This window comes from Pelodiscus sinensis, chromosome 1 (genome assembly GCF_049634645.1).
Source record: "Pelodiscus sinensis isolate JC-2024 chromosome 1, ASM4963464v1, whole genome shotgun sequence".
Classification (NCBI taxonomy): Eukaryota; Metazoa; Chordata; order Testudines; family Trionychidae; genus Pelodiscus; species Pelodiscus sinensis.
This window is the reverse complement of record NC_134711.1, coordinates 96,151,476-96,167,064: the sequence shown is the minus strand read 5'-3', so window position 1 is coordinate 96,167,064 and position 15,589 is coordinate 96,151,476. Positions and strand designations below refer to the sequence as shown.

Here is a 15,589-nt window from a genome sequence, read left to right as displayed (position 1 = left end):
GTTTCACTATAAGTCTCATTACTTACATGTGCAAATACAAGTCTAGGCTATGTGTCTATGTACGTCAAAAGCAAGACTGTCCTCAATTTCAGCTGGTGTGGGACTGAGTCCATAACATCTAGGATATAAAACGTCTAATTAAATTCAATATGTATGTCAGTTTATATAGATATAACCTCCCACTTATTCCTGTGATCATATTTAGGCATACATTGCTTTTTATGACCTTAGGCATCAGCTCATTAGTGTTGATGGTTGCTATTAGGCTGTGTATGTCTATGGCACAAGAAACGGGGAGGGTAAAAAAATGAAAATCTATTTTTCAAAATAAATTAGAAATATTGAAGTTATTTGATTTTTGACACATTCAAATTAGACACCCTTTTTAAAAACTTTCATGTTTATTTAATTCCAAAAAGCATGAATAACATTATTGAAAATATTAAACTGCATTTTTAGTAAATGGAAAAATGTCAATGATATTTTGATAGAAATGTAGCCGTGTTAGTCTAGGGTAGCTGAAACAAAATACAGGACTATGTAGCACTTTAAAGACTAACAGGATGGTTAATTAGATGATGAGCTTTCCTGGGCCAGACCCACTTCTTCAGATCAAATAGTGGAAGAAAATAGTCACAACCATATATACCAAAGGATACAATTAAAAAAATGAACACATATGAAAAGGACAAATCAAATTTCAGAACAGAAGGGGGATGCGGGGGAGGGGGAAGGTAAATGTCTGTGAGCTAATGATATTAGAGGTGATAATTGGGGAAGCTATCTTTGTAATGGGTAAGATAACTAGAGTCTTTGTTAAGACCCCGGCGTAAAGTGTCAAATTTTAGCATGAATAACAGTTCAGAGGATTCTCTTTCAAGTGCAGTTTTAAAAGGCTTTTGAAGCAGGATGAAGGTAATTAAGTCGTTGAGACAATGTCCTTTCTGGTTGAAATGGACATTGAAATTGCCATTTCAACCAGAAAGGACATTGTCTCAACGACTTAATTACCTTCATCCTGCTTCAAAAGCCTTTTAAAACTGCACTTGAAAGAGAATCCTCTGAACTGTTATTCATGCTAAAATTTGACACTTTACGCCGGGGTCTTAACAAAGACTCTAGTTATCTTACCCATTACAAAGATAGCTTCCCCAATTATCACCTCTAATATCATTAGCTCACAGACATTTACCTTCTCTCTCCTCCCCACCCCCGCATCCCCCTTCTGTTCTGAAATGTGATTTGTCCTTTTCATGTGTGTTCATTTTTTTAATTGTATCCTTTGGTATATATGGTTGTGACTGTTTTCTTCCACTATTTGATCTGAGGAAGTGAGTCTGGCTCAAGAAAGCTCATCATCTAATAAACCATCTTGTTAGTCTTTAAAGTGCTACATAGTCCTGTATTTTGAATGATATTTTGGATTTTTAAAATTCCCAGAAAAATATTTTTTTTTAAATGCATTATATCTGTTATGATAAATGATGTTAATACACATTTTGAATTCTTATGCATTCTGGTAGGGTTCCAAATTTTGTTTCATACAAGGACCTATAAAATTGGGGGCTCGTCATAAGTTAATTACTGCTAAATGTTTGTCATCCACCTCTGTTTTCTGCTTGGATGGTTAGAGGAAAGTGTTGGAGAGATAAGCATGTTATTTCTGGAGAACAAGAGATTATATTTTCTTTGAGTTTTCTGCTTTCAACCAAATCTGGGCCTTGGACCTTCCCTTTGGCTTACGAGGTAATCTTTTAATAAACAGCTGTGTTTTACTGTAAATATGCCAGAAAAAGACTGTGAGTCTCATTCTCCTTTCTTGCAGTTTTATACAACTGTAGTCTCTGAATGATTCTGGATTTACACCAGTGTGACTGACAGATGAGTCTGGGCCCTATTTCTTTAAGGGTCTTTTTTTAAAAAATCTGTTTTGATCTAACATCTCCTCACAGTGAAGTCAATAGGAGCTTTATGGCTCTGAATTCATTCACTGGGCTTCAGCCTGGATAGAAACATCTATCTGGATATTTTTTCACACCATACCACAAAGCCAAGTCTGTAGATCTGGGAGTCTGAGACTCACTGCCATGTATTTTTTATTTTCCATTGTAGACATACTTTTACTGCCTAGGTCTGCTCAGGGTGAATAATCAGGACAATGGGATGCGGTGGGAGGGCATAATAGGTGTCTGTATAAGACTAAGTCCCATCTATCTGGACTATCCCTATAAAACTGGGACATCTGGTCACCCTAGGGCAGGGGTGGGGAATGCTGGCCCATGGGCCAGTTCCGATTCGCCAGGATTATCCCGTGGCAGGCCAGTGCCTCTATATTTACCTGCATCTTCATAGGTATGGGAGGTACAGGAAATGGTGTCCCAGTCTTTGCCACTTCCTGCAATTTCTATTGGCCAAGAACCAAGGGCAGAGTTTTGGGAGGGCAGGAGGGCCAGCAGCCATGCGTACCAGAACACGGTTTGTGTTTCATCCTGTTCCCTGGACTATCAGGGAGTGAGGGGAAAGTGCTTGCATTCCGTGGTTTACTCCTCTGCCTCCTCCTTTCACCAGCCAGGTGTGAAAGTCAGGTACAGAATGCAAGTGCTTTCTCCTCGCTCCCTGGTAGTCTGGGGAATGAGATAGTCATGTCCCAGTGCGCACAGCTGCTACTCCACCCTGCCCTCCCAAAACTCTACCCTTGCCAGGAACAATGTTCTGTGGCCAACGGGAGCTGCAGTTGCCCGTACCTTTGGATGCACAGGTAAATATAGTGGTGGTGGCCCATGAGGGGCTAGCCCTGGTGAACTGCCACCATTTTATTGCCTACCTTTGCCTTAGGGTGAGGTAACATCTTTTATTAAACCAGACTCTGCCAGCAAAAGAGACAAGCTTTTCATCTACCCAGATCTAAAGAAGAGCTCTGAGTACCTCAAAAGTTTGTCTTTTTCACTAACAGAAGATGAGCCAGTAAAGGATATTCTCTCCCACTTTGTCTCTAGATCTGCTAAGAGCATTCTATTAAACTAATTGCTCATTTAAAATCATTCAGCGTTATATTTTATTGCGAAGAGGAAAATTAACGAGCTTCATTTGTGAGTGTAAAAAGCTGTCATTTTAAGAGCTGGTCAAGCTTGGAGTTTCCTTTCAAGGGGAAATTCAATCATTTTGAAAAAAAAATCCCAAAACTATAACAAATTGAAATTTTGAAAATTTTTTTGCAAAATGAAATTTCCAAAAATGTTTTCTTTTGGGTCAAAGTGTTTTATTTTGTTTTTGACTTTAAATATTGTTTTTAATTTGAGTTATTTTACATTACAGTTTAATATTTACATTTATAACAATATAAAATACAGATTGAACCTCTCTAGTCTGGCAACCTTAGGATTTGGCCGGTGCCAAACTAGAGAATTTGACATACCACAGGAGGTCACCATTGTCTAGCAGCATTACCAACACTTCCACTGCTTATCGGGCTCTTAGAAGACATTTAGGGTAAATTAGAGCTAACTAACAGCACAGAACACTGAGAGCCAGGACTGGTGGCTGTAAACAAACTTTATGGGACCATGGGAAACTTGGCCACACCCATGATAAGTGGACACCTGACTAACCAAAATCATGCCAGACCATGCATGTTGATTGGTTATGAGTATTGGTTATTGTAATTGGCACTTAGTATAGTACCTGATAATTCTGCTCATTGGTAACTAGTATTCCATTTGACCATTTATATTTATAGTTTAACTTATTGGTAATTGTTGAAATTGGTAAAAGAGATTCCAACTGGTTTGATAATTAGCACTTGGGTTTGTTCATCGGTAATTGAAATTGTAGCTTGTCCCTGGCAACTAGTATTCTGAGAAATAGAGTAATTAGTAGTTTGTATTATAAGTAGAATGAAATAAAATAAAACAAAACAAATATTGGAAATATAAAAATATAAAGAAATGTTCAAAATAAGTGATTTCAAAACAACCCTCACAAAAATGTTTTGTTTTAATCTTTTCAATATGCCTTGTTTAAAAACTTATCTAAATGCAATTTTGCCAGAATAGACACATTCCTGGAGAAGGTTTTAGTTTTGATGAGCCACTGTTTTCTGATGGAAGATTTTCCATTGGAAGATTTTAGATCAGCTCCCGTCAAGTTTATCTGTAAGGGAAAATACAATGTGAACCAAGAGGGTTTAAATCTCTGCACCTGGCCCTTTAGGATCCAAAAACCCATCTTTCAGAAGGTAAGGTTAGAAAAATATCTAAAAGTAGCTATTCATGTTGTATATCCACTGCAATTAGAAACCCATTCCTGACACATGCCAGCTGATTCGGGAGTGTGTGACTTCCGTTAAGGGATTATTTAACTGTAGTGTAGTCATTTGGGGTGGAGTTCAGGTTCTACGACCCTGTTAGGTGGAAGTGTCCCAGAGCTGGGGCTGCAGCCCAACCCTGACTATCTACACTGCAATTAGACAGCCTCTTAGCCCATATGCCTGAGTCAACTGGTATGGGCCAGCCATGGGTTTCTAACTGCAGTGGCAACATACACAGAGATGTCATGGCAATCACGTAATTCTGCACACACTGGACTTCACAATTCGACCTTTCTGCAGGATTTTCTGTTTTATAAAATGTCTTATCTCTTGACCTGAAGGAGCTGTAGTAGTATTATGTTTCATAATGTATGTATTCTACAGCAGTAAGGAGTGTGATCACATACATATTTTATCTAAGAGCAGATGGTAGTGAACCTCCATGGCAGCCAGTACATCATATGCTCTGCATTGCATTTATTGGGCCAGGTACTCAGCTGATAGAAATCAGAATAGCTTAATTAGATGCACTGAAGTCATGCCAATTAATACTAGCTACATTCTGGCTGTTACTTTGGTGTGTTTGAGTCACGGGATGGTCTAGGTACGTCTCTTTCAATAATAGGAAAACCCAGACAGCTGGGATGACTGAAACAATTAAAATAATCCAGTAAGGAGATCTAAGAGAAACTGGTTTTAATTTAAAGGTATCCTTTACTCTATTAAACAGATCAACTAAAGCTTTTTCACTCTGTTTGAATATTTACACTATACTACTTGAACTCTGCTTCTATATTTTTTCTCTTTCCTTTTTATTGGCTTTTTTCAGGTAGCCCAGTCCATTCTATGAGTTGTTAAATCACTTTCACATTGATCTAAAAATGTATTTTCATTTTACACATTTGTTTTCATGAATATTTTATTTAAAATAAAAAAACTTTTGGTGCACAAGGTAGAGTTGCAAGAATTGAAATATTCCAGATCAGTACTTAGTAAGGTCTTTATTATTGGAGAGAGGGAATATTTTGTAAGAGTCCTTCACTTTCACCTCTGTTTAGCAGAATTGCCTTTGAAAAGTACCCAGTAGAAGAGCATGCCTTTCTGTTATCCAGTCCAGGTTACCTGCTTGTGTTCAATAGCTCTTCTGAGGGCATGTCTACACTATGGAGAAGATCGACTTTCCAGAGATCAATCTTCTAGCATTTCATTTAGCGGATCAAACCCCTGAATCAAACACTGAGGTCAGTCTTCACCAGTGTCCTGTATTTCTCATTCTGCGAACAGTAAGGGAAGCTAACGGGAGCATGTGCTCCCATCAGCCTCCAAAGTGTAGATGCTCTGGTGGCTTGACTTAAGGTACACCAACTCCAGCTATGCATTTTGCACAGTTAGATGGCGTATTTTAAGCTGACCTGCCTAGTCTAGTATAGACCGAGGACAAGAGTTTGTTTACTACTACTATTACAGGCAGTCCCCGGGTTACGTACAAGATAGGGACTGTAGGTTTGTTCTTAAGTTGAATCTGTATGTAAGTCAGAACTGGCGTCCAGATTCAGCCGCTGCTGAAACTGACCAGTGGCTGACTACAGGAAGCCTGAGGCAGAGTTGCTCTGCCCCGGGGTTCCTGGAATCAGCCTCTGATCAGTTTCAACAGGCTGAATCTGGACGCCAGTTCCGACTTATATACAGATTCAACTTAAGAACCCCAGGCGTCCCCAAGTCAGCTGCTGCTGAAACTGATCAGCGGCTGATTCCAGGGAGCCCGTGGCAGAGCAACTCTGCCTCGGGGTTCCTGTAGTCAGTGCTGGTCAGTTTCAGCAGCGGTTGACTTGGGGACGCCTGGGGCAGAGCAGCTGGGGTGCTGCTGGGTTGCTCCAGTAGCGCCGCTCCTCGGCACGACTGGACCAATCCACCAGCACCCCAGCTGCTCTGCCCCAGGCGTCCTGATTCAGCCGCTGCTGAAACTGACCAGCAGCGGCTGAATCAGGACGCCTGGGGCAGAGGAGCTGGGGTGCTGCTGGGTTGGTCCAGTAGTGCCTAGAGCGGCGCTGCGGGACCAACCGGCAGCGCCCCAGCTGCTCTATCACAGGCGTCCGGAGAAAAGCCTGGACTGCTTGGGGGGGGGGGGTACTAGCTGCGCCCCCCCCCCCCCAGCAGACCAGGGAGACACGGGCGGTGGACCGATTTGCACCGCGGTCCCACCGCCCAGGTCCTCCGTGGCTTTGCTCCCCATCTCCCTGGTCTGTTGGTCTCCAGCAGACCAGGGAGACGGGGAGCAAAGCCGCGGAGCACGCGGGCAGCAGACAGCCCAGACGCGCCGCAGCTGTCCCGCTGCTGGCGTGTTCCGCGGCTTTGCTCCCCGTCTCCCTGGTCTGCTGGAGACCAACAGACCAGGGAGATGGGGAGCAAAGCGGAGCAAAGCCGCGGAGCACGCCGGCAGCGGGACAGCCGCAGCGCGTCTGAGCTGTCTGCTGCCCGCGTGCTCCACAGCTTTGCTCCCCGTCTCCCTGGTCTGCTGGAGACCAGCAGACCAGGGAGATGGGCAGCAAACCCCGTTCGTAACTGCGGATCCGACATAAGTCGGATCCGCGTAACTTGGGGACTGCCTGTACTTTGGGTGCTGTTCATGCTGTATAGCACTTTTCAACAGAGCTCTCAAGGTATTTTTCCTAATATTAATGAAATAAGCCATCCGACAGCCCTGTCTTTCATATGAGTAAACTGAGGTAGTCAGAAGTTAGATAACTTGCTCGGGGAATTCATTGACAGAACTGGGAACTGAAGTTGGCAGTTTTTTCTCTAGTAGCCTGCTCTAACTACGAGGCTGTATTTTCTCCTGCTTTAGAAGATGATTCTATAATTACAGTAGAAAAGAAAATGCCCATTCCTGGACAAGGAGCATATTTTTAAAATGGATAAAAAAAATCAGTTATTGCTACACTTATGTCTTTCAATTTCTTGTTTTTCCTATTGCTAATGGTTTTGTTATGTTAGGGCTTGAGCTTAGTCTCACACGGGTGAAAATCATCAGTAACTCCACTGGTGTCCTTTTAGTCACAGTGTGTTAAAACCTCTCTCTGTGGGATCAGATTCAAAAGACCATTCTTTCACAGGCCCTCACTTAATCTAGGTGCATTGCCCACATCTTTTTAAGGTTTAGGCTTTCAGTGTTTTATGTGGTTTTCTCTTTTTTAATTTCCTCTACTGCCTCTCTGTTGATTTTTTTTTTCCAAAGAGTGCACGATCCGAGTTTGTACTGCCGGCTATTTTTTTAAAGGTCTAGTAGTCAAAAGCTAGGAGCAGGTTCCTGAGTTCTGATCTCTGTTGATTTGGATTCCCTCTCTTTTCAAGGCCAGCGATGCTTAGCTTTCTGTTTTAGTTCCCCAGGCATTAAACATGGGGTTTATACGACTCACCTACATCACAGGGGTACTGTGGAGATTAATTACTTAATATTTGTTAATTGCTTTGAAGATATATAGTGCTATATGAGCCCTAAGTATTATTGTAGATGTTGTTTCCTTTATTATAATAATGCATCTCCTTTTATGGCAGTTATCTGCAGTAACATTTTAGTCTCTTTGCAATAAAACAATTCCCCCTCCCCATGCACTTAACAAACCACCACAAATCATGTACCCGTTTAAATGAACAGGCTAGCTAAACCAAAGTCCTGTCACCAAAACACACAGCTGCTCTCACCAGCACAATGTACAAACAAACCTAAATGAACAGGCTCAGTTGTTAGAATGGACCTTGGCTACCACAAACTACAAACCCCAACACACAATACTGCCAAAGAATCCCACACATTCTCCCTGCCCCCTACTATGGTAGGAAAGCTTAGAAATGAGTTAGATCTGCTCTCACCTGTCCAAAGCCCTACATAATTAAAGATCTGTTTTGTAATTCAGAAGCACTGAATAGTTATTGTAGCCTCCCAGCAGCACCAGTTCCCCATATAGCCCATTTCCTTCAGGGACATCTTGGAGTGCTATCTTCTCCATCATCCAGTTCTCTCAACCAGGGTAAAATGCATGCAATTATAGAATAAGTCCCATGGTAATTTGATTGGACGCCAAAGTAAACCTGCAGAAGCAAGTAAATATGAAAAAAATTTGAAAACATAGAACACAAATAGGGAGCTGTCCCTGAAACAATGTCTCCAGAGCCAGCCATCTCATCAGTATCATCGACAAGCCAGTTTCAGATATCAAGCAGTTTCATTTTTGCTGGAGCTTCCAGCTCCAGGCAGCAAGGACTTGATTCTGTACCATTCAAGGTAATGACAAAATTGCCATTTATTTCAATGGTTCAAGATCACAGCCGGTGTGACTCTCTCTGAAGCTAATGAAAGCTGGAGAGCTGGCCTTCAAAAATGCTAATGAGCTATGCTAATTTGCCGCTTCCTGAAGATCTGACTACCGATCTCTGTAATCTTTTTCAACCAGGTATTCTGATCTGGGTTTGCAGAACCTCCTCTTTTTCAATTCTTCCATCCTATTATAAAACAGGAACTATCCACTATAAGTACTGTGGAAGAAAACAAGCCTTCACTCTGCATTGTGTTAAGCAACAAGTAGCCAGAGGCAATTTATTCGAGCAATATTGCAAGGGAAGACAGCATAAGCGGCTCTTCAAATACAAAACAATTAAAACCCAATATACATACCTTTCCGTTACATATAACATCAAACAATTACTTCCCTGCCCACTCAATTCCCATCAGATGCTGTCTTATCTTCAAGGTTCTCACTGAGGTCAGCATTCCATTCTTATCTTAGAGAGTGAGGCAGAGAGGCGAACATAGCGTCTCTCCTAGCTCTCGCGTTAGCAAGAGTCAGAGTGAACCAGACTCTTGCTTTGATTCTTACAAACCCTGAAATGGCCACACAAATCCCCTCTCCCCTAGTCCTGCTTCCTCATTCCCCCCTTTTGTGCGTTTGGCACAACTAGTCCTTCAAACCTCTGTATTCATTAAGCATTGTATTTCTGTTTTAACATCGAGAGGATTGACCCCACAGGTATTGATTGGTTGTCACGGTAATACATGATTAGTATGAACATGAAAGCTATTTCCATTAGTACATCCTTTGTAACAACAATAAACTAATCCTACAATAAGCAAAAGCAATACAATCATTAATACCCACAATAATTCTGTAATGGGGTTGCTTCATAGCCTTAGTTACATAACATGATACATCATAATTAGTACACAGGAGGGATGTTCTATAGACCGTGTGGAAAGCATGCGCCTCAATTTGATAGATATTCTGGAGAACATGAATTTGACCTTGTAATTCAGAGATTTTCTGGACCTCTGCTATAAGTGAAAGTAAATTCTGGAATCGGTCGGGTATTAGGGCAGTCCAGTCAAAAGGTATTTGGAATCTAAGGGTTGTTTGAAGGACCTTGTCTTCAGGCCAGTAAATGATATGATTTCCCATTTACAGTGGTTAGATGGAAGTGTATGTCTTGTAAGGTGGTGGTGTTAACATGTACACAGCTATTATTGGCTTGAAAGAGCAGATGTCCTGTTAGGGTATATCCTTGTTCCGTACCTTCCCAACAAATGCTGTCATGCACAGTGAAAACTTCCCCTGGTCCCAGCTTTCGTATGCACTGAAGCTGTGGGGGTTCTAACGGCCAAAGCATCCACTGATTTCCTATCCCTATCCAAATATCAGGTGTTATTCCAGGACCAGTGACTATGAAACAGCTGGGCCCACCAGGAGGTTTAATTTCCCAGATGTCTCAGTTAATCAGCCAGTCCCACATTCATCCTCCCAATGGACCCGGCAAGATTCAGTATGTGGGGGCCCACACCCCTTCAACCGGCCCATCTGCATGGAAGGAGCACTGTGAGTGTCTGCATCTCCACCCTAAAAATCTCCAAGTATGTCTCCATGGCCACAGTTCTGATGGTATCCCTGACTCATTTGCCAGGGCAGGGGGCCAGGTCTGATGTTCAAGATGACTCTGGATGGCCATTAGCTGGTCATTCAGGAAATCCTGAATCTCCGAACAAGCCAGATCCTACTGAATACCTTCTCCGCCTCAGTGATGTCCAGTATCATCTTTGTCAGCAATTCCTGGGTCATTGAACTGAGGGTGGAGATACTAATACTGCTCTCATAACTTTGGTGTCTGGTCACCTTCCAGCTGTGCATTAAGCAACATAACTTCACATGACAGATGTTAGTGTTCTTCTCTCTTTTTCCCAAGAAGAGAAGAGTGATGCAGTGAAAGTCCCTTGTTTTTGGAGGGATTTTTGTTTGCTTAAATATAAACCACTTATGTATATTTGTGAGAAGGAACTGTCAAAAGAGTGCGCCTTGCACATGGAATGGAAAGAGATTATGCTTGTGGTGGCCCACAGTTTTGGGAGCAAATCATTCCACAGTCTGCCTGGCTCCTGAGAAATTTCCATTTCTGACAGACAAGCTTTGCCCCTATTGTAGAGAGTTCCATTGTGCCAAAGGAGAGTAGTTGTCAGCCATACTCTTTCTCCTCAGACCTTAGGCGATCTTTTAGAATGATCTCCTGGGCCCAGTACATGAAGCATTTTAAATATAAGGACAGAGCATTTGGACTTGATCCTCTATGGGAAGCCAGTGTGGAGAGTGGAGGACAGAAGTGAGCTTGCAGTAGCCTCTGTTGCTGAGTAGATGCCCTGAAGTGTTCTGTCCTATCTGCAATTTCCTAGGCGCTGACGATTCCATGCCTGAGGTATATTGTAGCGCTGTGGCCCCAACTGAGAGGTAACAAAAGTGTTCATAATTCCACTTGGTCTAAAAGCTTCTCTGACCACGTGCTTCATGTTTTATCAATTTTGTACAATATTTTCATAGTTAAAGTTCCCTTTTATAAATTATTTATATTGTGACATTCTTAATAGCTGTCTTAAAAATACTTCATCTTTCACTGCTCCAGCACTGGGTGCTCTAAAGCTCCCCCACCCTCTCGTGTTCCATATTGGTTTGTTTATCTTTAGTAGCACCTAGCTTGATTCAAGGTCCTATACATAATTAAAACCAGATTTATTTCAATATCCAACTGTGACATTCATCTTATAGATGTGCCCATATGCCACACTGCTACACAAACTCACTAAACACTAACAAGACCACAACATTAGCTCCATTGTGTCCTCACCCACAATCCCATTTCTTCCCTAAATGTGCAGAGGATGGGTGTGTCCGAGGAATATTCCCCCTCCTTCCTCTTATCCCATATGTTTTCACTATTTCCCCTATCCACATCTGCTTGAATGAATTGTGTACATACTTTTGATAGAAAGCAGTACATCACCTCCTTATCTTTCCTTTCTAAATCATATTTCTCCTTATGCTGGCACTTCAATTATGCACCTTTGTATTACCATGTTAATCATAAATGCACTCAGGCATGAAAACCTCTAGTTCATCCTGTATATTTGCCATGTTCTAAAAACTTTCGACAGCGTTTTATCCACATTTCTTCTTTGCTCCTCAAGCATTACCTCTATTAGTTGCATTTTCCCTTTACTTCCCCCATGTTTTGTACAGTCCAGAATTTTATTCCTCTGCAAATGACTTGGTAAATCAGATAACATAAGCATGTACTTCACATACATTCAAATAATTCATGTAGGGCTTGAAAAATCAGTTCTTTCTCCCAAGTGCTGCAAGAAGTGTGTTTTGTGGGTTGAGTAGGTAGTACCCTCTTTTCTGAGTCAGTGTGGACTAAATCCCTCAGCATATTGTTAGGCTGCCATCTCTCAAGCCATAAAACTGATCATTTCTCCCCCTCCTCTCCACCACAACACTTTCGCAATCCATTCTCCCTATCCTGGATCACTGTCTCGCCGTAGGCAAGTCCAATATTCAACTCATCTCCTTAGCCTCGTACTGAAGGATAAGACAAAGTTCCTTCATATTTTCTAGTTGTCCCCATAGTAGCACCCTGGGGGCAGAGTTCAGATGATTTGGTGACACCTTAAATGTAGATTTGGGTAACCTGTAATGTTTTATGGGGGATATAAATAAAGTTAAAACCTTAATCTCCATTTTTGTGTTTGTGAGAACTACAGTGTTTTCAAGGTGAGGGTTTTAATTTTTTGTGGGACTTTTGGGGCAGAAGTACGTCTTACTCCAGAATAAATGGTCACTCTCCCCCTTCAAGTTTCTTATCCACTATCCCTTTGAATCATGTGAGGTGAAAGTGCTATACATTTGTTCAGCCTCTGTTTCTGGTAGTCGTTATGGTCCCATTTTTATGTCCGTACTGATGCCCTAAGTCAGTAATTGTAGGTGAGAGTCTCCATAAACTAAATATAGATTATTAGGAAGGAGGCTTAACTCCAGAGCCTATATTAGCTGTCTCTGAAATGCTACAGTGGGTGAAGAAAATATGAAGCAAGTAAATAAAAAAAAAAAGCTGTGTGAAATATGTCAATCCCAGATGTGCTCAGGGTGCACCTAAAAATAACAATGAATACCACTAGCTTTGCCAATAGTTTTTGGACAAGGATGAAAATAACCTGGGGAAACTACCAGCCAAGTATAGTAAGAAGTTTGAGGGATTCCGCCCTTAGCTATGTGTCCTTAATACCTGAAATATCAATTTCCAGGTCCAAACTAAGATCGGTTCACTCAATTAAGCACAGACTCATAGTTGTCACATTGGTGGCTGGAGAGAAACATTTCAATTTGGGTTATAGTGTTCATTGTAGTGTGATGTAATGCCATTCCAGAACCCTGGGAAGCACCAGAAAGAATTTCTAGTACTTTAAAAGCTAGCAGTGCCTTTCTAAGGCACCACTGCAGCAAACCATTTAGACACATGCTTGAATTCATACCTGTTCTGCTAAGAACATAGGTAACTTTATGAATTTGGCTCAGAAGAAACATATTTTGCTATCTTATGGGCCAGAGGCTGGGCCAGATACAAAGTGGAATTTTATTATCTCTGTTTTACTTTTATAATGATACAGGAGAAGATTGTATCACTTCTTGTGCTAATGAACAGTTTATCTCTTCTCACTAATTACACTTCAGTCAGAGCTGTAGTATATTTCTGTCCCTGAATATGATGAAATGAAGTCTAAAAAGAACAAAACCATGGGGATTGTATTGATTTACTTGTTAGTCTGTTAATCGCTAACGTATCTGGAACTGTAAGATTGGTCATTTCAGAAGCCTGTCTGTAAAGAATGTGAAACACGGATGTTCCTGGCACTGCCTAGTTCACTGTACATGAACATCTGAATGAAAGGCACATAAACAGAGCTCTGTTAGTAAGAGATGAATTTACATCTGTTACTGGGGGAGTCTTGAGGCCATAACTAACTAAATAAAGGGGACTTCACATCATAATACAGGCATGGTCTGTTTGGTTGCTGATTCTGAGGAACAACCACCATTATGTTGTTCATGTACTGTAGTCACTGTCATTCCATGCAGAATGCGGCGTCAGTACTTTGTGGTGCAGCAGGCATCCATCTGTGATACTGTCGAGGGGCGCTGCCTCCTTGCGCGGGGTCCTTCTGCCAAAATACCCTCGCGAGTCCTCCTGTCAGGGTCTGAGTGGCCCAATGGCCGGCATCTGGTCTCAGACACGCCCCCCCCACACACCTTGTCCAGGTCAATACTGCCTGGGGGCTCAGTCTCCAACGTGCTCCCCTATTGGGGTAACTACAGCCCTGAGGCCTAGTCCTGGCAGTTTTCCCCTATCGGGGTGAATATGGCCCTGAGGCCTAGTCCTTATCTAGGGTTGCCAGGTGTCCGGTTTTCATCCAGACAGTCCGGTATTTGCGGGCTCCGTCCGGTTAAAACAACATGAAATACTTGACACATGCAATGTCCGGTATTTCCTGTTTCCCTGGGACAGAAGCCCAGCAGGGACAATTTTCCCCTGCCGCATCTGGCGGGGACAGGGGAGTGAGGAGTGCAGCAGAGTCCTAGCAAAGTTACAAAGGGGAGCAAGAGGGGACACTTGCTGGGCGCCACACTAGGGGGGCACCGGGCTGGGGTGAGAGCGGAGCACACGCTGCTCTGGCTCACGTGACCAGGAGAGACCAGGAGCTGGCCACGTGATGCCTCCCTCTCTCTACACTGCGAGCCGGCAGCCAGGCTGGGCAGCAGGAGCAGACACTTTAAAAGTAAGATTGTTCTTCCGTGCCTACCTCAGGGGGGGAGTGTATTGGGATGGGGAGGATGCTGGGGGGGGCTGGGTCTGAGACGGGGGGGAGTGTATTGGGATGGGGAGGATGCTGGGGGGGGCTGGGTCTGAGGCGGGGGGGAGTGTATTGGCATGGGGAGTCTGGCTTTGAGGCGGGGGGGAGTGCATTGGTATGGGGAGACTGGGAAGCCTGGCTCAGGGGGAGAGGTGGGTGCATTGACGATTAATGGGCAGTTCCAAACTGGTCAGAGTGGTGCAACTTTTGCTTAACGACTTTGGTCTCCCCCCCTTTTTTTTCCTCAACAGAATTTTTTCCCAGTGGGGTTTGTTTTTGGTTTTTTTGCAGGGGAGGGGGGGAGTTGTTTGGTATTTGTTGTTAAACCATCTGGCAACCCTATCCTTATCAGGCTCCCCTCTTGGGGTACGTGCAGCCCTGCAGCCTAGTTCATAGGCTTCTGGGCCTTCCTCTTCTCCGGGGCACTTCAGAGAGAGGGATAGGGGGACCTGGGCCCTCCCACTTCACCAGGTTCCAGCCCAGGGCCCTCTTAGCAATGGCTCGGGCCACTGCTTGCTCAACCAGGCGTTTCTCCCCTCAACCTGCTGAGCACTCAGGGACTGCAATTCCCCGCCTTGGGCTGCTTCCTACCTCCTTGAGTCTCTCCACCGCCGTACCTCTCCCTTGTTTCCGGGGCCGGGGCTGTCTCTGTGGCTGCGGTGGTCGCTGCTGGAGTTGTAGTGGCTGCAGTGTTGGTTCAGACTGCATGGGCTCCTCTGACTCTGGAGCTGTCTCTACAGGCCCTTCCTAGAGCTGCCAGATAGTTTCACAAAAAATACTGAACATGGCAGGGAAAAAATTGGTTGAGCAAAAAACCAAACACACCAAAAAAAGTTACTGCGCCTTTAAATCCCCATGCTACCCCCCCCTCCCCCCCCAGACACGGCAGGGGAAGACTATCCTCAGTGGCCTTCTGTCCGAGAAACAGAAAATACCGGACGTTTTACATGTCCAGTATTTTCTGGGGTTTTTTACCAGACAGAAACCGCAAGTACTGGACTGTCCAGGCTAATACAGGATACCTGGCAACCCTAGTCCTTCCCCTTCAGTGGTCAGCCCAGACT

General features: G+C 43.3%; 1 protein-coding gene and 1 long non-coding RNA gene across 6 annotated transcripts in view; one reads left to right on the top strand and one right to left on the bottom strand.

Moving 5' to 3' along the window:
- The window catches only part of ABTB3 (ankyrin repeat and BTB domain containing 3), a 282,637-nt gene that overhangs the window by 130,468 nt on the left and 136,580 nt on the right, over positions 1 to 15,589 (top strand). Inside the window, exon 1 of one of the 5 annotated variants that reach the window (XM_025178947.2) lies at positions 13,148 to 13,168. The exons of the other annotated variants lie outside the window; for them this stretch is intronic. The gene's annotated coding sequence lies outside the window, so the exon portion shown is untranslated. Of the gene's footprint in view, positions 1 to 13,147; positions 13,169 to 15,589 lie in introns of those variants that run through there. 5 annotated transcript variants of the gene reach the window in all.
- On the bottom strand, positions 4,018 to 15,251 carry LOC112543847 (uncharacterized). Its single transcript, XR_003087113.2, has 3 exons — positions 15,117 to 15,251; positions 8,177 to 8,395; positions 4,018 to 4,149 (listed from the first exon to the last, which is right to left on the bottom strand). It is a non-coding gene; the product is annotated as an uncharacterized LOC112543847 (long non-coding RNA).